The sequence below is a fragment of the Thalassophryne amazonica genome, chromosome 18 (genome assembly GCF_902500255.1).
Source record: "Thalassophryne amazonica chromosome 18, fThaAma1.1, whole genome shotgun sequence".
Lineage (NCBI taxonomy): Eukaryota > Metazoa > Chordata > Actinopteri > Batrachoidiformes > Batrachoididae > Thalassophryne > Thalassophryne amazonica.
The window spans coordinates 73586419-73609796 of record NC_047120.1 but is presented as its reverse complement, the minus strand read 5'-3'; the positions used below and the strand labels follow the sequence as shown (position 1 = coordinate 73609796).

Here is a 23378-nt window from a genome sequence, read left to right as displayed (position 1 = left end):
AGTTGGCTATGTACCACAGGCTTTTAAGGTGGCAGTAATTAAACCATTACTTAAAAAGCCATCACTTGACCCAGCTATCTTAGCTAATTATAGGCCAATCTCCAACCTTCCTTTTCTCTCAAAGATTCTTGAAAGGGTAGTTGTAAAACAGCTAACTGATCACCTGCAGAGGAATGGTCTATTTGAAGAGTTTCAGTCAGGTTTTAGAATTCATCATAGTACAGAAACAGCATTAGGGAAGGTTACAAATGATCTTCTTATGGCTTCGGACAGTGGACTTATCTCTGTGCTTGTTCTGTTGGACCTCAGTGCTGCTTTTGATACTGTTGACCATAAAATTTTATTACAGAGATTAGAGCATGTCATAGGTATTAAAGGCACTGCGCTGCGGTGGTTTGAATCATATTTGTCTAATAGATTACAGTTTGTTCATGTAAATGGGGAATCTTCTTCACAGACTAAAGTTAATTATGGAGTTCCACAAGGTTCTGTGCTAGGACCAATTTTATTCACTTTATACATGCTTCCCTTGGGCAGTATTATTAGACGGTATTGCTTAAATTTCATTGTTACGCAGATGATACCCAGCTTTATCTATCCATGAAGCCAGAGGATACGCACCAATTAGCTAAACTGCAGGATTGTCTTACAGACATAAAGACATGGATGACCTCTAATTTCCTGCTTTTAAACTCAGATAAAACTGAAGTTATTGTACTTGGCCCCACAAATCTTAGAAGCATGGTGTCTAACCAGATCGTTACTCTGGATGGCATTTCCCTGATCTCTAGTAATACTGTGAGAAATCTTGGAGTTATTTTTGATCAGGATATGTCATTCAAAGCGCATATTAAACAAATATGTAGGACTGCCTTTTTGCATTTACGCAATATCTCTAAAATCAGAAAGGTCTTGTCTCAGAGTGATGCTGAAAAACTAATTCATGCATTTGTTTCCTCTAGGCTGGACTATTGTAATTCATTATTATCAGGTTGTCCTAAAAGTTCCCTAAAAAGCCTTCAGTTGGTTCAGAATGCTGCAGCTAGAGTACTGACGGGGACTAGCAGGAGAGAGCATATCTCACCCGTGTTGGCCTCCCTTCATTGGCTTCCTGTTAATGCTAGAATAGAATTTAAAATTCTTCTTCTTACTTATAAGGTTTTGAATAATCAGGTCCCATCTTATCTTAGGGACCTCGTAGTACCATATCACCCCAATAGAGCGCTTCGCTCTCAGACTGCGGGCTTACTTGTAGTTCCTAGGGTTTGTAAGAGTAGAATGGGAGGCAGAGCCTTCAGCTTTCAGGCTCCTCTCCTGTGGAACCAGCTCCCAATTCAGATCAGGGAGACAGATACCCTCTCTACTTTTAAGATTAGGCTTAAAACTTTCCTTTTCGCTAAGGCTTATAGTTAGGGCTGGATCGGGTGACCCTGGACCATCCCTTGGTTATGTTGCTTTAGACGTAGACTGTGTTTCATAATTATTGTATGGCCTTGCCTTGCAATGTGGAGCGCCTTGGGGCAACTGTTTGTTGTGATTTGGCGCTATACAAGAAAAAAGTTGATTGATTGAGTTGATTGATGCAAATAAACCTTGGTTTCTGACAAAAAGTAGCAAAAATACTACAATAAAAAAATGTGAGTCCATTTGATTTTTTTTTTTTAGACAAGCTATTTAATTTGGGATTTATACGTTGCTACAATGTACTTTTATTAATAGTGTTTATTTTGTTTAGTGCTTGATTCCTGGGAAAGCCTTATATGAATTATTATTATTTGTTTATTTATGTATTTATTTTAAAGAAGGACTAACCTTAACCCCTACATTAGGTAGAGACATGACCCTTGAACTACTTGTGATTTACCAAAGCCGATGAATCTGATATGTGTAGCTTATTAGGACAACATGTTTAAATAAATTTTAAAATTTAGAGGGGCTTGGTCACGAACTAAGTAAAACCGCTGTCAAGTCTCATGTCCAGCAGTCTTGGGAATCTAACCTCCACATATGTGGCAGTGGTGTTAAGTGAAATGGGTATAAATGCTGAACCACTTGACCTTGCAACAATAGGCATCTGGCAGAGGGGTAGTGGCCCCAAAAACCTCTGGATGCAATTAGAACCATTTATGGAGAAAATAAAAAACAAATCATGAACACTCGAATGTGGCTAATTTCAACACAGGAGAAATATTTTCTCAAAAAATGGTGAGGCCTCAGCTTGTTTGGTTTGCTGTGGTTGTATTTGTACAAAAGAATGAGGGAATCATGAAATTATTCCCTGTAGGTGTGCAAAATATAATTACTGTCATATTACATTTCCACATAGTGTGAAAAGTGTGGGTTCAAATAAACTACATGCACAGTGTGTTTGCAGTGATGCTGTATTTTCCTACACTGTGGTTCTCATACGCCTGGTCCCGTCGGAGCTCAGAAGCTAAGCAGTACGGTACCTGGTTAGTACCTGGATGGGAGACCCCTTTGGAGTGCCAGCTGCTGTGTGCATTTCTCCAGGTTACACTGGAGTTGCGTCAGGAAGGGCATCCTGCGTAAAACCTGCACTACATACGAATGCGGATCGGGCTATACCCACTGTGGTGACCCGACCAAAAAAACAGGAGCAGCCAAATGGACAACATTTTTGATACAGAATTAAAAATGCTAATCTGTGCATAAAAACAGTTGCAGTTCCAAAATGGTTACTGCAACATTTTCATTGAGTCCTTCAAATTAAAGCTGAAAGATGATGAGCACATCTAGATTGTGTCATTTATTGAAAATGTGAAGTTGATGTGAATGAGGTGGAGTCCAGGCACCTCACACACAAAAGCTGTGAATGCTTCAAAAAACCGGGCGTCCGTCCATCTCCACACTAACATTCAGATGTATCAAAAGTGCAATGAGCATAGAAATGTGCCTTGCGTCATGCAAAAATCCTGGCTGGCGTATGGACGTTTCTACAGCTGTTGTTCCTCCTTTCACACGTAGAGGTGATGCTGGGAACCATTAATAGTGTGAAAACATGAAGTCATCAGAGTAACGTGCACATCAGAGACACACTGATGCACAACTAACACACCCACGTGTTTGCAATTAAATGGGTGGATATAAAAATGTGCAAAGTGATGCATAAAATGGCGCTAAGAGTGGCTGCGTTAGTGTTGTTAGAGGACCTTTCAAATGGTTCAATCCGATGTGAGCGAGTATTCAGGGAACGCAAGGATTTACTTGCAAATGACAATAAGTGGCTCATAAACCGATTCCAGTTACCAAGGCCACTGTTCCTGGAGTTGTGTTCAGAACTGCAGTCAGCCCAGAGCGCAATACGGCGAGGAGCCAGGGGTTGTCTGTGCCCACACAGGTGCTGCCCACACTGGGCTTCCTGGCAACAGGGACATTCCAGTGGGAGCTGGCTGATCGGTCAGGAATGTGCCAGTCAACCTTGAGCCAAGTCGAGTCAGCTGTGTAGAATGCAGTGATCCAAATATCCCGCTAAATATTGGACCATTACCACTGGCACCTGCAACGTGTGTTACACTCCCACTCTGTCACACAACGGCCTGTCTAGTCCCACCCACAACACGCTGAGAATTTATGCGCCTATAATAGAGCTGCCTTGATTCTGTGTCTCCTCCCATCTTGTGGGGGAAAACACATTATTTCGGCCATCAAAAATGTGATTCATGTGGTTGAATGTTTCAATTCCCTGGCCTGTATATCTGTTGGCTGTCAGGAATAGCGCATCTCTCTCTCCCTCTCTGGAGCCGTGATGGGAACAGGTGAGATGTGTGGATGAAGCAGGCACATGCATCGCTGCGATCAGCTGTTGTCCCAGCTGGACTGAAGGGAGCAGGAGTTCATGACTTTGCTGGTTACATGTACAAAGCGCCGGTGGCCCAGAGACACGCTGCACCTCGCACAGCTCTGAGACACACAGACACACCCACCTGACCAGCCTGTTTTCTCTTTTCTTTAATTTTCTGGAAAACAAATAAAGATATAGAAAAATTAAAAAAAGGTGGTATCTGTGTGTCTCAGTGGTGCCCCGTAACTTGCACAGCTCTGAGACTAATGCAGCACCTGTGATTGCGGTATAATGTCCAGATTGTGCAATTTAATCACACATCCATTGACAGGCCATCTGTTAGAGGATTCATCTGAATGATCACATCATCATGGGTGGTAGACCCCATCCACAGGGCCACAGTGCACATCAACGCATCACGGAGACACAATGACTAGCTGTGACACACTGTCTATTTGGTATGATTGTGCAATGTTCATGTCTTGTGCACACACAGGATCTTCCAACTTCCTGATGGAGAGGACACAGCAGGTGAAGCTGGGGAGCATCGCATCCAGCACACAGACAATCAGCACCCCTCAGGGCTGTGTGCTCTCCCCACTGCTCTTCTCCCTGTACACAAACAGCTGCACCTCAGGGAACCCCTCTGTTAAACTCTTGACATTTGCAGGCGGCACCACCATCACTGGACTCATCCAGAATGGTGATGAGGCTGCATACAGACAGGAGGTGGAACAGTTGGTCCTCTGGTGTGGTCAGAACAACCTGGAGCTGAACATCTACCATAACTAGCTTATTTTTACCATTTACAATTCTATTTTACAGGGTGAAGATTTTTTAATGATTGATCAGTTTATGTGTTCCTCTAAAGACATCAACATGTAGTACCTAAGTTCTTAGGTTTCCATTTGATAGCATAATGATGATACTTTTTATTTTCCTATAGTATGCTAACAGAGTTACTTTAGATAGATCCCAGTACACTCACAGCTTCTGCTTCTACAGCTTAACCTACTAACTATATTTGATTTTACTACTAGTCTGCGTATCAATTACCTATACTACAATCTTCTCCTGTGATGTCTTATCCTTCTTATGTCTTATTATTTATTATATTATATAGACCTTTTTCTTGAGCTGCTTAGGTGTGTAGGGAGAGTTCCCATGGGATAAAAAAGCTTTTTAACCTGCCATCCCTGGTTCTCAAGACCAGGCACCTAAGTGGCTCTACTCTACTCTTTTCTACTCTTCTATTTTACTCGTCCTTTTTAGATATTTACATATACCTTAGTATACTGGCGTAGTTCCACCTTAGAATTGGAATATAATATATAAGATATACCTTACTGAATTTTCATGGAGGTTGCAAATATGTTTAATTTTGCTTTAAACCTGGACATTTTAACATGGGCTTCTATGGGAAGGTGCTCTCTTTTGGAGCAAGCCTCAAGTGGCCAATCAAGGAATTGCACCTTTTTCTTCTTCCAGTAGTTTCATCTCAGGCCACTGAAGCTTAGCGCCAAAGAGGCACATGCCATAGAAGTGGTTTCAATGTTACCATTGTAATGGGCAGAAGGAATAGGGGAAGCCGGGGCACAGTAGGGGAACCCGGGGCACAGTGGATCAGAAATTTTGCTCTGTGGCAGCATAAACACATCATGCAGAGGTTTAGGTCATTCTGTTGTGGATTTAATACAGTGAGTTATTGTTTATAAGACTGTGTTATTTATGTCTCCCCAAGTGTAATTTACAGGTGTTTAAAATGTTTGATTCACTGTGTCCCGGACTCTAATTCACGGGGCACAGAGAATCATTATAATTAATCATAAATATTATAATATTATAAATAATATTATTTATTTTTCCATTATAAATAATTAATGGAAAAATAAATGTAAAAGCTTCAACAAGTTAGTGTTGTTAGAGGACCTTGCAAATGGTTCAATCTGATGTGAGCGAGTATTCAGGGAACATGAGGATTTACCTTCAAATGACAATAAGTGGCTCATAAACCGATTCCAATTACAGTGAATCAACTTAGAATATAATGAAAAACACATGATTATAAAGATTTCTTCAAAATTATTAAATATATGCTGATGCATATACATACTATAATCCAGCAAACCAGCTATGTGATGTGTGAGTGTCTTATATAGTGATATAAGTCCTTTAGACACTATTAGAAATGCAACTGTCGTCATTTCTGCTCAAACGTGAAAACAATTATTTATATACACAAATTATAGAAATAATTCATGGAAAAATAAATGTAAAAGCTTCAACAAGTAATATTTGTCATCCACTTGATACTGGGGCTTAGTATATCACTTTCTAGACTGATTCACTGTGGCCCAATTCACTGTGCCCCGGGTGCATGTGACACACGAGTCATGTGATCAAATAGCTGATAGTCTGGAGAAGACATAACACATACTCATCAGTTGAATGGGGTAGTCTTCTAACTAAGAACAAGTTTCTGTTGTGACAAATAAATACAAAGACACTGACATCCACAAAATGTACTTTTGATAGGAAAAGAACTGACTTCACTTGACACTTAGTTTTACTCTGAATGTATCCAAAAACAAAACACTAATTTATAAGGGGGATGTCTTTATGCATTAAAAATATGGCATAACTGCTGCAAATATATATGTAGTTTGCAGATATAGCTACTGATTCACTGTGCCCCGTGATTCATCGTACCCCAGTTTCCCCTCCTTGGATTTATGCACCCTCACATATCCTGGAGTTTTGTAGCAGTCCTTAGTCTAAGGATGGGTGGAATGTTTCACTGTTGGAGACCTGGATGTCTTGGTTCTTCTACTTTGAGGGCTAATGTAACTGAACTTTGTGCTTCATTAGGATTATTATTATTACTTTTTTATTTTATTTTTTATTTTTTGTGCAGTTGGGAATCACAAATATTAAGTTTTCTAGCGCAAGAAACATTTTTTGTGTGCTTTAGTTTTTGCGTCTGTCAGTCTTAAAGGGTTGAGCCATATTTTCTCTAAATCACAGTTTACTATGTCCTCAAAGCGGCTTGTTATGTCAAACTTCAATAGTATTTTTTCCAACAGCTGGGAACAACATCTTTCCTAGTTTTACTGATGGTCTATACAGGACCTCTTAACTAATGTCTACACAATATACAGTTGTGCTCATACCTTTACATACCCTGGTGGAATTTATTTATTTATTTTTTGGCCATTTTTCAGAGAATATGAATGATAATAGTCTTTTTAAATCATTATGACAACAGAAACTTCCCAAATGACCCTGATCAAACATTTACATACCCCAGTTGTTAATACTGTGTGTTGCCCCCTTTAACATCTGTGACAGCTTGGAGTCTTTTGTGGTCGTTGTGGATGAAGCACTTTATTTTCTCAGATGATATAAAGCTGCCCATTCTTCTTGACAAAAAGCATCCAGTTCCTGTAAATTCCTGGGCTGTCTTGCATGAACTGCATGTTTGAGATCTCCCAGAGCAGCTCAATGATACTGAGGTCAGGAGACTGAGATGGCCACTCCAGAACCTTCACTTTATTCTGCTGTAGCCAATGACAGATAAACTTGGCCTTGTGTTTTGGAACGCTGTCATGTTGGAACATCCAAGTACATCCCATGCAAAGCTTTCAGGCTGATGAGTTCTGATAACATGCTACATTCATCCTGCTATCAATTTTGAAAGTTTTCTGTGCCTTTGTTGTCCACACCTCCACAAAACATCAACGATCCACCTCTGTTTCACGATAGGAAGGGTGCACCTTTCATCAGAGGTCTTGTTGACTCCTCTCCAAATGTAATGTTTATAGTTGTGGCCAAAAAGTTCAATTTTGGTCTCATCACTCCAAATGACTTTGTTCTCTGTGCTGTTTGGTGTATTGTAAGCAAGATACTTTGTGGCATTTGTGTAGTAATGGCATTCTTCTGGCAACTTGACCATGCAGCCCATTTTCATTTAAGTGCATCTTGTAACAACGCTCCCCTCCCCCCAGAGATTCCTGTATTACAGCTGAAGTTATTTGTGGGTTTTTCTTTGCTTCCCTAACAATTTTCAGATCACAGGTGAGGATAGTTACCTTTAGTAGCCATTCTAACCTGTTAGTGTCAACTTGTGTGCATGTTATCAGGCCAAAATCACCAGGGTATATAAACTTTTGATCAGGGCCATTTGATTATGATTGAAAAAAAAAAAAAAGTTGTTTGACAATAAATGGCTTCACACAACCTCTAACCATAACTGAACAAACAAACAAAAAAAACAAGCATCACTCGTATTCACTGAGAAATGGTTAAAAAAATGCCAGGGTATGTAAACTTATGAGCACAACTGCGTATTTACTGTAAAATATATTGACAGCTTGTTTCTATTTTGGCGACAGTGCCAGACATATTTTGATTAAATGGTCCCCTCTGGCTCATAGTTACCAGATGGATTGGGTTTCATCTAAAATTAGCCATCAGACTCAATTTATTACCTCAACTGAGAGACTTGAAAAGTGGCTGGAACAGCACCCCAGCTAACACCGACTAACCTTGGCCAAGCCATATAATGTTACATTTAATTCGGCTGCAGGAATCGCCCGCCAAGGCCAAGCCCATTATAAGTTACACCTTTTTTCCCCCTCACCTAGAGTGCAGAAGTGTGCTCGGCGACAAGAGTGTCGGGTAAACACTAAAATCTAAGATCATTTTATTGAGGTAAGAAAACTGGTTTCTCCTGTCAGACACATTTTAATCTGAATTTGCAGATGTGTTTGTGTTCCTAAGACATACATGAACAAATGAATTAAATCCTTATGACTGCACACAGACCCAAAACATACTCCTTTAAAAATATGATGGCAACAAGACACTAATCCTTCTTTGTGCATTCATCTTGCATTTTTTTTAAGATTTACAAATTCTCCAGTAGTCAGTTTTCCACCGTCTGAGAACAGATGGTGGTTTGTGGATCATCATAATTTCCAGCAGTTAGGAGGCACCTTTGTGATGTTCAGCCTTATAATTGGGATTTGGTCCTCAGAAGCTGCAGAAATGAGGGAACATCATTTATACAATTCCAAGGATTTAAAGTTAAAATTCCTTTTCTGTTGCAACATAGCAAATTCACAAGTATTTAACATTGTTAAACTTTTCCACACTTTTCTTAGTAAAGATTGATGTTTACCTCAAACGTAAGCAGTTTATTTTCCTTTTTTTCAGTGTTAATAGAATCAACATGCATGTTAAACTAAAGGATCATTAAGAAAAGCACATATTTTAGCTACACTCAAGAAATATATAAATGCAACACTTTTGTTTTTCAGACCTCCCCATCAGTGTGTCTGTGCACATCAGAGACACACTGATGGACAATTAACACAACCACGTTTGCACATGCTTTTATATTTACTTACTGATTTTCACAGATCTGGCAACTTGCTTCTGACGGATTGCTTGTTGCTGTGATGCCACTCTGAACTTCACACGGTTGTATACGCTTCTTTATTTCTGTTTAGCACTCTTCTGGTTATTAATTGTATCGACTCTGAACATTATTTAACACAGTCTGTTGTGAATCGCTAGCAGTTAGCATTCGCTAGCGGTTAGCTTTCGTTAGCTAGGTCAACCCCTCCCTTCATCGTTACTTTTTATAGCTGTTTCTTTTTTACCCGTTTAATAATTCTGTTCGTTTTTCAGTTGAACTGCTGTGAATTTTAAGTAATTATTTTACTCCTGTGTAAAATCTTAGGAGCGGCTAGCATTTTCGCTAGCGGTTAGCTTGCCTTAGCCATTTCGGACCCCCGTCATCATTTTTTCATTTCATTTTTTTTTACACTGCTGTTAGTTAAATGTTTAGTGTATTTTATAGCTGCTGATTTTTACCTGTTTAATATTTCTGTTAGTTTTTCAGTGTAACTGCTGTGTTTTAATTCATTTATTGCGTCTGTGTGAGTCTTAGGAGTGGTTAGCTTATCCATTATTGGTTAGCTTGTGTTTGCTTGGCTACATTCTTGAACTTCTTAGTGCACAAAGTACACTACTAATTCTACTTTACACCCTCTGTAAATCCTGCGTGATGTTGGAACATAGGGTGGCTCTCCTAGAGAGCCGTGTCTGTAAGTTAGAGCAGCTTCTTAGCGCAGTGGAGTTAGATGTTACAGGCACTCCAGATGAGGTTAGTGTTGGGCCGGCTAGCGAGCCCATTAGCATCAGCTTAGAAATGCCAGCTGTGGAGGATGGCTTTCAGACTGTGGCTAGGCAGAGGAAGCCCCATACGGCTTGGTGCCCGCTTGTGGCACCCCGATCACACTCGCCAGTGTGAACTGTGAATCGGTTCTCCCCCTTGGATTTGCCTGATGTGAATTCTCTGAGCCCACAAGTGACTTCTATTCCTGTCTCCAGGCGGAAACATCGGACTTTAATGATAGGTGATTCTATCACCCGCAAAGTCAGGTTACAGACGCCAGCTGACGTTTAATGTATTCCTGGGGCCAGAGCTCCCGACATTGCATCTCATCTTAGGGTGCTGATGCTGCAGAAGGGAAGACAGACGAAGGAACATGACATGAGATATAGTCACATAGTTATTCACGTTGGCACCAATGATATCAGGATGAAGCACTCAGAGGTCACAAAAATGGACATAGAGAGGACTTGTGACCTTGCCAGAAAGATGTGTCGGCATCGATTAATAGTCTCTGGTCCCCTCCCCTCCCGGGGTACTGATGAGGTGTTTAGCAGGCTGACATCGTTAAATAGGTGGCTGGCACAGTTTTGTAGACAGCAAGGCTTTAGCTTTATTGATAACTGGCCTTCGTTCTGGGGCCACCGTGGCTTGCTGATGCCGGACGGTCTCCACCCTACTGGGGAAGGCGCCGCCATCTTGTCTGTGAACATAGATGGAGCTCTACAGGGAGGGTAACATTAGGAATCTACAGCAGGCCACGGAGCAGGTGATTAGAGACCCTGCAAGGCTTATGACAAATGTGGGTGTGGAATCCACTAGCTTAGCGGGGAATTTAGTGCAGAAAATCCACTATGGTGATAGTGCAGTTTATTTGCCAGGGAGGGAATTTCAACAAGTTGAGACTGTGGCCTGCTTCCTTAGTCGTGTCCATAAAAATCATAGAGGGATATGCTTCCAAACTTAATACCCATTACTATATTGGATGATGTTGAAATTGAGGATGGGCCAGTGGTTGGTCCAGCAATAGCAAAGATTTCATGTCTGCTACCTACAACGCGCGTAGAATGTCTCAAACCTAAACCTACTTCTAGGCATCTTATATATGCTACTCTGGAACCACCCCGAAACCCAAACAGTTCAACTGTCAACCCCACTGAGGTCCTTAGACTGGGTCTCATTAACATAAGATCACTGTCCTCAAAATCATTGTTGATCAATGATCTAATTATTGATCATCACTTAGATATGATTGGGCTATGTGAAACCTGGCTTAAACCTACAGCTGACCTCCCCTTGAATGAGGCCTGCCCACCAGCATATACATTTAGTCATATCCCTCGTGATGTGAAGCAAGGCGGGGGTGTTGCTCTTATTTATAAATCTAGGTTTAGCTTATTAGCTGTTGGGGGTTACAAATATAACTCATTTGAGCATCTGATTCTCTGCTCTGCTCAGGATATTACACATTGCCAAGGTCAGAAGAATAAAAATTAGTCGTATTACTTTGTCACTATATATAGCCCTCCTGGCCCATATTCTGAATTCTTAGATGAATTTGGTGCGTTAATCTCTAACTTGTCAACTAGGGCAGATAACATTCTGATCATTGGTGACTTTAACATTCATATAAATAAGCCGTCTGATCCCCTCTGCAAATCATTTATGGAAATTGTGGATGCATTCGGGTTTCGGCGCACATTAGTGGAAATACCCTGGATCTGGTTCTCGCAAGTGGTATTGCTGTCACGAATACTGACATCATGCCTCTTACATCAGTGGTGTCTGATCACTCACTTATTAAGTTTACAGTTTCGCTGCCGTGTTTAGTGGAACAACAACCTTATATATGTTTACGGCAATGCATCAACTCCTCAACTAAGACTGAACTTGAAGTTAGACTGCCTGATGTCTTAGCTTCACATCTGACAAATACTCAGTCAGTAGACAGACTTGTGGATAGTTTAAACTCAGTGCTCAAAACTACACTCGACATCATTGCACCACCTGTGTTAAAACTGCGCTCCCCCAAATCACAGTCACCTTGGTTCAATGATTATCTGCGTGACCTCAAGCATAAAGCAAGAGGTCTAGAACAGAAATGGCGCCGTTCAAAATTAGAAGTATTTCACCTTGCGTGGCGTGATGCTATCTTAGACTATAAGCATGCATTATTGGCTACAAAGCGGACCTATTACTCTGATTTGATCAACAAAAACAAGCATAACTCAAAGTTCTCGTTTGACATGGTGGCAACACTTTTGCATGGACAACCACCTGTAGTTCCCTCTCCTTTTACAGCACAAGATTTCCTGGATTACTTTGAGAAGAAAATAGAAGACATCAGGTTAAACATATCCCGGCATGCCTTAATCCAGCCACTACACCCTGCTATTGAGGTGGGCGCCACTACTGACGTATTATCTAGATTTACAGAATTTGTATCTCACTAGGCATGCTGACAAAACTCGTAATGTCAATAAAAAGCACAACCTGTTTATTTGATCCTATACCAACAAAAATGTTTAAGGACCTGTGGCCCACTCTTGGGCCGAGTGTGCTGGAAATTATTAATCTTTCTTTAACTTCTGGATCTGTTCCTAAATGTTTCAAATTTGCAGTTATTAAACCATTACTTAAGAAACCTAATCTTGACCCTAGTGTATTGAAAAACTATCGTCCGATATCAAATCTATAATTTTTCTCTAAAATTCTGGAAAAAGTGGTGTCACGGCAGCTCGTAGACTATCTTACTGAGAATAATCTCTTTGAGCCACTGCAGTCTGCTTTTAGAAAATGTCATTCCACAGAGACGGCTCTCACTAAAGTGGTGAATGATCTTCTGCTTACAATGGATTCGGACACCACTACGGTTCTGGTGCTGTTAGATCTCAGTGCTGCATTTGATACAGTGGACATCATATTCTATTTGATATGATGGAAAATCATTTTGGGATTACTGGGAGTGCCCTTGCATAGTTGACCAGTCGTTCTCACTGTTTTGTACAGTAACACTACCTCTAACCTTAGTGACGTGAAATTGCAGTTCCACAGGGATCTGTCTTAGGCCCCCTGCTTTTCTCCCTTTATATAGCACCCCTTGGGCACATATTGCAGCATTTTTGGGATTACCTTTCACTGCTATGCAGATGATACTCAGTTATACATGCCGATAACTGCTGGTAATCTTGTTCACATAAAATCCGTAGAAGATTGCCTTGCAGCAGTGAGAAGTTGGATGTCTAGAAACTTCCTACTTTTAAACTCTGATAAGACTGAAATGATGGTTCTTGGTCCAGTGAGACATCGGCATCAATTTGACCAGTTAATGCTCAGCCTCGGCTCGTGTGTCATACATCACACTGACAAAGTGAGGAACCTTGGGGTAATTTTTGATCCTTCGTTGTCCTTTGGCCTCCACATTAGAAATATTACTAGGACTGTTTTCTTCCACCTGCGAAATACAGTGAAGATTTGTCCCATCCTGTCTATGGCTGATGCTGATACCCTGATTCATGCATTTATCTCTTCTAGATTGGACTACTGCAATGTTCTATTTTCTGGTTTACCGCAGTCCAGCATTAGGGCTCTCCAATTGGTTCAAAATGCTGCAACCAGACTTTTGACAGGAAGCAGAAAGTACAACCACATTACACCCATTTTGGTGTTCCTTCACTGGCTTCCTGTCCCAGTGAGATCAGATTTTAAGGTTCTGCTACTAACCTATAAAATTATTCATGGACTGGCACCTCCCTACCTAGCTGACCTAATTAAACCTTACGTACTGGCTCGGGCTTTGCATTCCCAGGGTGCAGGACTACTTTGTGTCCCTAAGGTGAATAAGAAGTCTGCGGGTCACAGAGCTTTCTCTTATCGTGCCCTTGTTCTGTGGAATGATCTCCCTGCATCAATAAAACAGTCAGATTCTGTGGAGATTTTCAAGTCCAGACTTAAGACGCACTTATTTTCCCTTCCATATGGTTAGCATACTGGTCTCTCTTCGGCATCTGTCCGTCTCGAGAGACGATGGTGTAAACCCTAGTTGGTTCCTCTGCACTTTCTGGAGTGGCTGTGAAGTCCGATCCTTGAATGGCAGTCTCTGCCGCACCTGGCACTGGCAAAGTGAGTGGGTTTCTGGGGCTCGTGTTGGCGCTCTTTCCACTTTGCTCTCTTGTTGATGGTGACTGATTTCCGTGTTGCCTCCAAGGCTTTTGTGCCCTGTTTGATAGAAAGACGCCAAGCGGGGTGGTTGTCTGCACGGCTCTCCCACGTCTGGGTATGGATGTTGCAGTTTTTCATGTCTCTCTTGCAGATGTCCTTGTAGCGCAGTTTTGGGCGTCCATAGAGGAGGTCTTTGGGGATGCGGCCCAAATGATCTTCTTATGGCCTCAGACAGTGGACTCATCTCTGTGCTTGTTCTGTTAGACCTCAGTGCTGCTTTTGATACTGTTGACCATAAAATTTTATTACAGAGATTCGAGCATGCCATAGGTATTAAAGGCACTGCGCTGTGGTGGTTTGAATCATATTTATCTAATAGATTACAATTTGTTTATGTAAATGGGGAATCTTCTTCACAGACTAAGGTTAATTATGGAGTTCCACAAGGTTCTGTGCTAGGACCAATTTTATTCACTTTATACATGCTTCCCTTAGGCAGCATTATTAGATGGTATTGCTTAAATTTTCATTGTTACACAGATGATACCCAGCTTTATCTGTCCATGAAGCCAGAGGGGACACACCAATTAGCTAAACTGCAGGATTGTCTTACAGACATAAAGACATGGATGACCTCTAATTTCCTGCTTTTAAACTCAGATAAAACTGAAGTTATTGTACTTGGCCCCACAAATCCTAGAAACATGGTGTCTAACCAGATCCTTACTCTGGGTGGCATTACCCTGACCTCTAGTAATACTGTGAGAAATCTCGGAGTCATTTTTGATCAGGATATGTCATTCAATGCGCATATTAAACAAATATGTAGGACTGCTTTTTTGCATTTGCGCAATATCTCTAAAATTAGAAAGGTCTTGTCTCAGAGTGATGCTGAAAAACTAATTCATACATTTTTTTCCTCTAGGCTGGACTATTGTAATTCATTATTATCAGGTTGTCCTAAAAGTTCCCCAAAAAGCCTTCAGTTAATCCAAAATGCTGCAGCTAGAGTACTGACAGGGACTAGAAGGAGAGAGCATATCTCACCCATATTGGCCTCTCTTCATTGGCTTCCTGTTAATTCTAGAATAGAATTTAAAATTCTTCTTCTTACTTATAAGGTTTTGAATAATCAGGTCCCATCTTATCTTAGGGACCTCATAGTACCATATCACTCCAATAGAGCGCTTCGATCTCAGACTGCAGGCTTACTTGTAGTTCCTAGGGTTTGTAAGAGTAGAATGGGAGGCAGAGCCTTCAGCTTTCAGGCTCCTCTCCTGTGGAACCAGCTCCCAATTCAGATCAGGGAGACAGACACCCTCTCTAATTTTAAGATTAGGCTTAAAACTTTCCTTTTTGCTAAAGCTTATAGTTAGGGCTGGATCAGGTGACCCTGAACCATCCCTTAGTTATGCTGCTATAGACGTAGACTGCTGGGGGGTTCCCATGATGCACTGAGTGTTTCTTTCTCTTTTTGCTCTGTATGCACCACTCTGCATTTAATCATTAGTGATTGATCTCTGCTCCCCTCCACAGCATGTCTTTTTCCTGGTTCTCTCCCTCAGCCCCAACCAGTCCCAGCAGAAGACTGCCCCTCCCTGAGCCTGGTTCTGCTGGAGGTTTCTTCCTGTTAAAAGGGAGTTTTTCCTTCCCACTGTCGCCAAGTGCTTGCTGACGGGGTCGTTTTGACCGTTGGGGTTTTTCTGTAATTATTGTATGGCCTTGCCTTACAATATAAAGCACCTTGGGGCAACTGTTGTGATTTGGCGCTATATAAATAAAATTGATTGATTGATTGATTGATTTGGAGCTATAAATGAAAATAAATTGAAAAATATCTACACAAATAAGTAACAACTATTCACTTTTGTCTTGTTCCTGGGTTAAAACCATTATTTCCCATTTCTTCACAACCAATCAAAAGAGAAGAGTGGTCTTGACCTCCAAACTTTGGTTTTGTGGTCAGGACAATGAAATTGCAAATTAACCAGTATTCACATTCACTGAGTGGTCACTACTAATTTCTGGAAAAGTTAAGTCCATTTGTCAGAATTGTGGTCATCATATTTTCTTTTTGTGATCATGTCAAAAGGGTTCAAACATCATTTCAAACATAATACAATGTTGACAAAGCAATTATATTATGAAAACCTTCCTCATTTGTACAGATTGAGCACAAACTTTCATGAACAGGAGAGTAATTTACTGAGATTTGAAGAATCTCCTTTGTTCATGAACATTTCACTCTTTTATCAAAGAAAATTAAACAACCTTGTGGAACATTTCAGAAATGTGTAGAATACCAAAGAATGTTCTAGAATCTTTGAGAAAACCCACAAGAATCTCATGGAACTTTCTTGAAAATACCAGAAATCTGTAAAACAGTGAAGAATTTTGTATAATCATCTGGAATTTTCCATAATGGTTGACAAGTTCAGGAATATTCTTGAGAGATCAATAAGATTCCAGAATGCCATCATGAAAGACTGAGAAAGTTCTGGGGTGTTACATGACAAATATTTAAACTGGGGTTCATAGGTCAGCATTCAGTCAAGCTCGGACTACCTGACAAGATCCACCAGCAGAAGAGAGATGGCATCAAGAAGCTGCAGTCATTCTCCAGATAAATTCTGCTACATCTGTGGGCAGTTCATCGAGAAAAAAGCAAACAAGTTTTCTGTGACAGCATCCAGCAAAATGTGTGAAGCCTACAAAGCTTATTTTGGAATGCCAGTTGGAGACCAAGATAAGAACTGGTCACCTCATTTAGCTTGTGAATATTGCAAGAAAACACTTGAAGGTGAGAAACTTAGGGCCCTGTCCCACTGGCGTTTAGGAGGATTTGCGTATGGATTGCACACAAAATTGGCTCATATTCGCTTAACATCCGCAATATGCGTGAAACCTGCTTGTATGAGTCGGCCGACACCCGCACATGTCCGCAATTATCCGCAGAGGCACGTTTGTCCGTTACGAGGATTTTTGAGTTGCACAAAATTTTGGCTGCGGATGACATCCGCCTTACATACTCCATACATACACAATACATACTCAATCTACAGGGTTGGGTAGGATTACTTTGAAAGAATACATGTGGATTACATGTATGTATGTACATACATTTCGATTACTTGTAATCTGATTACTTTTGGATTACATTTCAAAGTAATCCTACCCAACCTTGTCACTCTATGCGCTGTATATTCGCCGTCATCTGCTGATATCCGCAACTGACGGATTTGTGTCTTGGTAGCGGACTGGGACTGTGTGTAAAACGGATATTTTGCGTCCCCATCATGTCCACATAACGAACTAAAGTTGTAGCAACTGCATACAGACTGGCCATGAATAAAGCGTTTTTATTACGTCTGCTTTGTTCACAGCTGGACACCGTTCTTTGTTCTACCGGCTGCCACGCGCTCTGCGCTGGACGCTGCTTATATAAAATAATTATTTTGTGGCGGATTAATCATTTTATTCTGCAAATTGCCTGTTGAAAACGACTCTAATCACCTCCTGAATCACAGAGGGAGCTGCAGCGCGCAAACGGCTCCAGCTGCAGAAAGCATTTTGAGCTGTCCAAAAAGGTAATTATTTGACTTGTTTACATAGTCAAGGCTTGATAAAACAGTTGCGTGTTTTTTCCTTCTTGTCTGCAGCTGTTAAAGCATTTATTTTATGTTTATAACAGATTTAACTTGTTATAATCCTTCAGACAAGCTGCGCTCTGATGCGATCCGCTGACGTCACCACTCGCTTTGGTCACTGCTTGTTTACTCCACTTGAGCTGCACGTCGTGTTCCAGATTAGATCGTGCCACATAGCACGACATTTGTGCGTTAAAGATTTTTTGGACATTTCAAAATTATCTGCATAATAACATGCACCGGCGCCCCTCTGGCATCCTCTCTGCACCTGTTAAAGACAAGTTTACTCTCCAGCAGGACACATCACAACCTGTGTCTGGAGGAAAAGGCAGGCTCGTGTCAGTGCACTTGAACAATCAACTTGTCCAAGTCCAGCAAATGCTCCATCGCCTGTATTGTTGGTGTGAATAGTGATGCCAATGGCCCGAGTGTGCTTCTTTTATGACCGCAATGCAGATGCCGTGCACGCGCAACACGTGCGCGATACATTCATAATACACCTGTAATACTGCCGTGATAATCGCAATGTGTCGGATCCATTTCCTCACTACATGCATTATATAACCGTGATTGTTCATCATATATTCGCTATATATTATTAATATATCCGTAATTCATACTGGGACATTTGTCATTTTTGGCCATTTTTGTTGCAGAAGACAACGAACGCCTGTAATTTGTTAATTCATGCTCAATTAATCCTGTTGCCAGTGGGACAGGACCCTTATGTTTTGTTGAAAAAGCCAAAATCTTGTATGGTAAATGCTGAATGGTCAGTCATTAGACAAATATTTTCACTCTTTTCTGCAGGATGGCACAGAGGGGAAAAGAGAGCAATGAAGTTTGCTGTTCCAAGAATATGGCGTGAACCCACTGACCACTCAACCAGCTGCTACTTCTGCATGGTGGATCCTTCCAAATGCTGAAGTGGGAAGAATGCACCTGCTATTCCTTATCCTGACATTCCATCTTCCATTGCACCAGTGCCACATAGTGCTGAGCTTAGTGTACCTTCACCTCCAGAAAGAAAACAACCATCAGAAGAAGAAAGTGATTCAGAGGATGGGGAGAACAGTGAAGTGGACTGTGACATTACAGATACAGTTTGGTTTCATTGAACCACAAGTCTAGAAAATCATAGAGTGCCCTGAATTTCCAAAGAAACTGACAGCAAAGGAACAGAAGGCATGGAAAAGTTTTGTTGATGTTCATGGGTTTCTGGGCAACCACAAGGCTGACAATTATGTGGAACTGGTTGAGACTTTGGTGAGAAACTATGGCCAAATGGCCTGTAGGATGTCACTGAAGGTCCACATTCTGGATGCTCATCTTGACAACTTCAAGGACAACATGGGGTCAGACTCAAGAACATGGGGAGCGCTTCCACCAAGACATAATGGACTTTGAACACAGATATCAGGGATCTTACAATGACAGCATGATGGGGTACTACATTTGGGATCTGATCAGGGAAAGTGATTCATTGCAAATTCACAAATCAAGGAAAACTGTTAATTTAAAAAAAAACAACCTTTAAGTCAGGAGTGCGGGTGCTGGCTCCCTTCTGGCTCCTCCCTTGTGGGGCCAGCTGGCCACAGGGCCTGGTGCCGCGCCACGGGGCTTCTGGTGTTATTGGGGAGGGTGGGGGTGGTGTGACGGGGGGTGGATGGGCGGCCATCATTCCTTTTCATGTTGGGTCTGTCCGCTCTGCCATTGGTGCTTCTCATCACATCACAGTTATTGTCTTCACCACTTGTCTTTCATTCTTGTCTGTCTTCATGCTGTTTTGGTGGTCGGCCCTTCCTGATAGAAGTTGTTGGTTGGCTTTGAGTAGGATGGTGTAGGCTGATTGGGAAGGGCAGATGGGGGTCACACATGCACATGACGTTCACTCATGCATTACATACCTTCTGTCTTGGAAGAATAAATTGCATATATGTATTAATGTACATAAATGGTTCTGCCAGTGTGGCACTTACCATTACTATATATGCAGACAGGGGGAACTAAGTCCAAAGATACAGTCTATTGAAATTTCAGGTGAAGTCAGGCAGATCTGGCTTCTTAATGAACATAGCTCCAGCAGGAACAGAATACAGTAAAAGTAAGTCCCTTCGGCTTCTCCCTTGTTTGTACTCGGGGTCGCCACAGCAAATCCAAGGTGGATCTGCATGTTGAATTGGCACAAGTTTTACGCCGGATGCCCTTCCTGACGCAAATCCACATTACATGGAGAAATGTGGCAGGGGTGGGATTTGAACCTGGAACCTTCTGAACTGAAACCAAGCGCATTAACCACTTGGCCACCACCCCCTTAGGAACAGAATACAGTAATGTTTTATAAAAGCAGCTTAAACATGTTTTATTTAGAAAAGCTTTTATTGTGTAATTTTAATGTTTCTGTTCATTTTTATGCTGTAGCACTTTGAGATTTTCTTGTAAATGTAAAGGCCATATAAATAAAATTTATTATTAGTAGTAGTATTTTTATTATTATAGAAATTGGGAGACTTCTCTTGTTACAACGGGTAGACCTGTTCTCACAACCAAATTCTATTGTTTCACAGCAACAGAGGGACAGTCCTCCCGTGTCACGTGTTCAGCGCATGATTGTATAACAGTGTTTTGAGTTTGGCCATGTCACTAACTGGTTCAAACAGGGACACGCGAGATCAGCGTGACCCAGTGCAGACCTGCTGGCAATTATAAGAAGATGAATGTAATAAAGTGGTGGTTGAGACTTCAGCAGGAAAACAATGCCCCTTCACATTCAGATAAGAGATTTCAGCAAGAATGCAGTGACCCAGTGAAAACCCACTGGCAATTATAAGAAGACACCCATAGCAGAAATATAACAATGTGTTAAAAATGTGTTATGTTGGAATCAGTGGTGGGCAAAGTTCCGCTAATCCGCTAACCACTAATTATCGAAGCATCTTTTCAGATAACTTTGAAAACCATCATCGGACCAATTAGCTCCCGATAAATTTAGTTCTGATAACTTTCAGTCCGCTAACATTTTTTGGTGGTGAAGTGAGTAAAGTTTAACAGTCAAAAACGTTTGTAAACCGCTAAAATTGTTCCTGGTGATCTGCAACAGTCAGGCTGCTGTCTGTGGAGCTCAGAAGGAGGAGGGCACTCTCACTGTGCCTTCACTGCCCATGTGTCGTTTCAGTGCTTCAGTAGCAATTCGTAGATTATCGCCTCGTTTTTGCTTCAAACTGCACTCCAGTCATCTGTCTCAGCGACAGATATCTGAAGCTTTTGTACAACCATCATTTCCACATAAATTCATTATAACAGACGTGAGCGCTCTCAGAGCTTGACAGAGTTGTACATTTTACCAGGCACATTGAACGCAACACAGGTGCCCTTATACAGAGATAAACTGTGACGATTAATATGGCAATTTACTGATTTTTATAGAAACTGTCTTTAAGATACAAATATATATATAAATAGAAAGATAGATAAAACAAACAAGATTACAAAATAAAACCTTCAGTGTGCTGTGACTGGCTGTCGCTGGCTGATGTCAGCATTAAGTGCAAGATTGCAGTGCTCAGTCACAACTCTTGCAGCATGTGTGTATATACACGTTATATATGTTTTTATTGCTAGTTTATGGTCTCTTTTTTTGTACAATGAGTGAAGATGTCGTTTTGGTTCCGCAGCCTGAGGATGACACTGAGGAGGAGCCTGCAGCGAGTGTGGAGGTAGCAGACAAAATAAGTTACACTGTGGACACAAATGGTATGTAAGCAGCTCAAAAGTCTGTAGTTTTATTCATTTTCATGCATTTGTTTTGTCAATGCAATATGAGCCATAAACGGTTTATGATAATATAAACTGTGACGACTAATGCTGTGATTTACTGCTTTTGATAAAGATAATGATAGCGTTTGGGGTTTTATTTATTATGACTTTTTGTTGTTCTGTTCGTTTTTGTGTATGTGACTTGATCTTTGAATTTATCCAGCAGCAGCACCTGCAGCGCTCAGATTCAAAGTGCTTAGCCAACAGTGTAATACAATGTGGCCGCGCGCTCGTGCCACCGAGTCAATACTCAAAGTTTGTAAAACCTTCCTCCCAACAGCCCAAAAGGATTTTCTGATCACAAGGCCAGAGCCCTGGGTTTTAGCCTTCTGGTTAGAGAGTCCAACTCCCATGCCAAAGATTGTGAGTTCACGTCCCGAGGGGAGCAAATGGGCAGACTCATAACAACACAACACAGTGCAGCCACTACATATGCAGAAAAGACTTCCTCTCCATTACAGCATCATACAACATCTCTTTGTGCAAAGTGCACTGTATAGTTGAACGATGCACAGACACTATCTGCAGGAAGATCATGTTGTAGGTCTTTGGAGCAGGTCTGTGGGTTGACTATGACTGTTCTCACCATCCTTCGCTTCAGCTTATCTGAGATTTTTCTTGGCCTGCCACTTCAGGCCTTAACTAGTACTGTGCCTGTGGTCTTCCATTTCCTCACTATGTTCCTCACAGTGGAAACTGACAGCTGAAATCTCTGAGATAGCTTTTTGTATCCTTCCCCTAAACCATGATGCTGAACAATCTTTGTTTTCAGGTCATTTTAGAATTGTTTAGAGGCTCCCATGTTGCCACTCATTAGAAGAGATGCAAAGAGGAGAAACAGTTCAAATGGCCACCTTAAATAGCCTTTCTCATTATTGGATTTACCTGTGTAAGGAGGTCAAGGGTCAGTGAGCTTACCAAACCAATTTTGTGTTCCAATAATTAGTGCTAAATGTATTCAAATCAATAAAATAACAAGGGTGTCCAAATTTATTCACCTGCCCAATTTTGTTCTTCTCAAATATCAGTGTGTTTGTCTGCTATATGATATATTTAACTGAAATTGCTGATCCAAACAACCAATGGTTTATAAAGGAAAATCATGAAAATTTTCAGGCGTGCCCAAACTTTTGCATACAACTGTAACATCGTGGGTAGGTGGTCTGGTTCAACATATGACTCATTCATCCTGACTAACAGCTTTGGTCGTGGGAGCCCTTCTGCCACTAGATGAGTGACTTTTCTGTGATGCGGATGTTTTTTATTTTATTATTATAACCCTAACCTCTTCTGCTAACCCTAACATAACTGCATTTCATGCCCCTGTCTTGCATGTGCATGAAGAGTAAATAGTTTTTTCACACAATTGTTTATTATTTTTATTTCGTGATCGTAAAACTAGAGCTTCTTAACAGGCCCCATGTTCAGTAATTTGTCAATAAACGCTTGTGTAATGTGAATGTTACATACTGTCTGCTGCAGCGCTCCTCACATTTTTTACTTCAGCGTGTGTGTGCGCTGCACTGTGCCTACAGTGCTGCGGCCTCACACACACACACACACACACACACACACACACACTCACTGTTTTACCATTTCATGTGTATTGTCTTTGACAGGGTCTCAAATAAACTATCCCCGTGTGTCTTCACATCATCTGTAGCTCACACTTGGCAGCATTTCTTTTCTGTATTCATGTTAACTGATCTGACGGAGAGGAATTCCCAGCTCCAGGGTCTATTTAAATAGGGGCATGGAAAGGGAGGAGCTTGGT

General features: G+C 41.2%; 1 long non-coding RNA gene across 1 annotated transcript; it reads right to left on the bottom strand.

The window, feature by feature from the left end:
* Nucleotides 1–15997: 15997 nt before the first annotated feature.
* Nucleotides 15998–20223, bottom strand: LOC117531384. Its single transcript, XR_004566618.1, has 3 exons — nucleotides 20213–20223; nucleotides 18779–18784; nucleotides 15998–16158 (listed from the first exon to the last, which is right to left on the bottom strand). It is a non-coding gene; the product is annotated as an uncharacterized LOC117531384 (long non-coding RNA).
* Between the last annotated feature and the right edge of the window lie 3155 nt (nucleotides 20224–23378).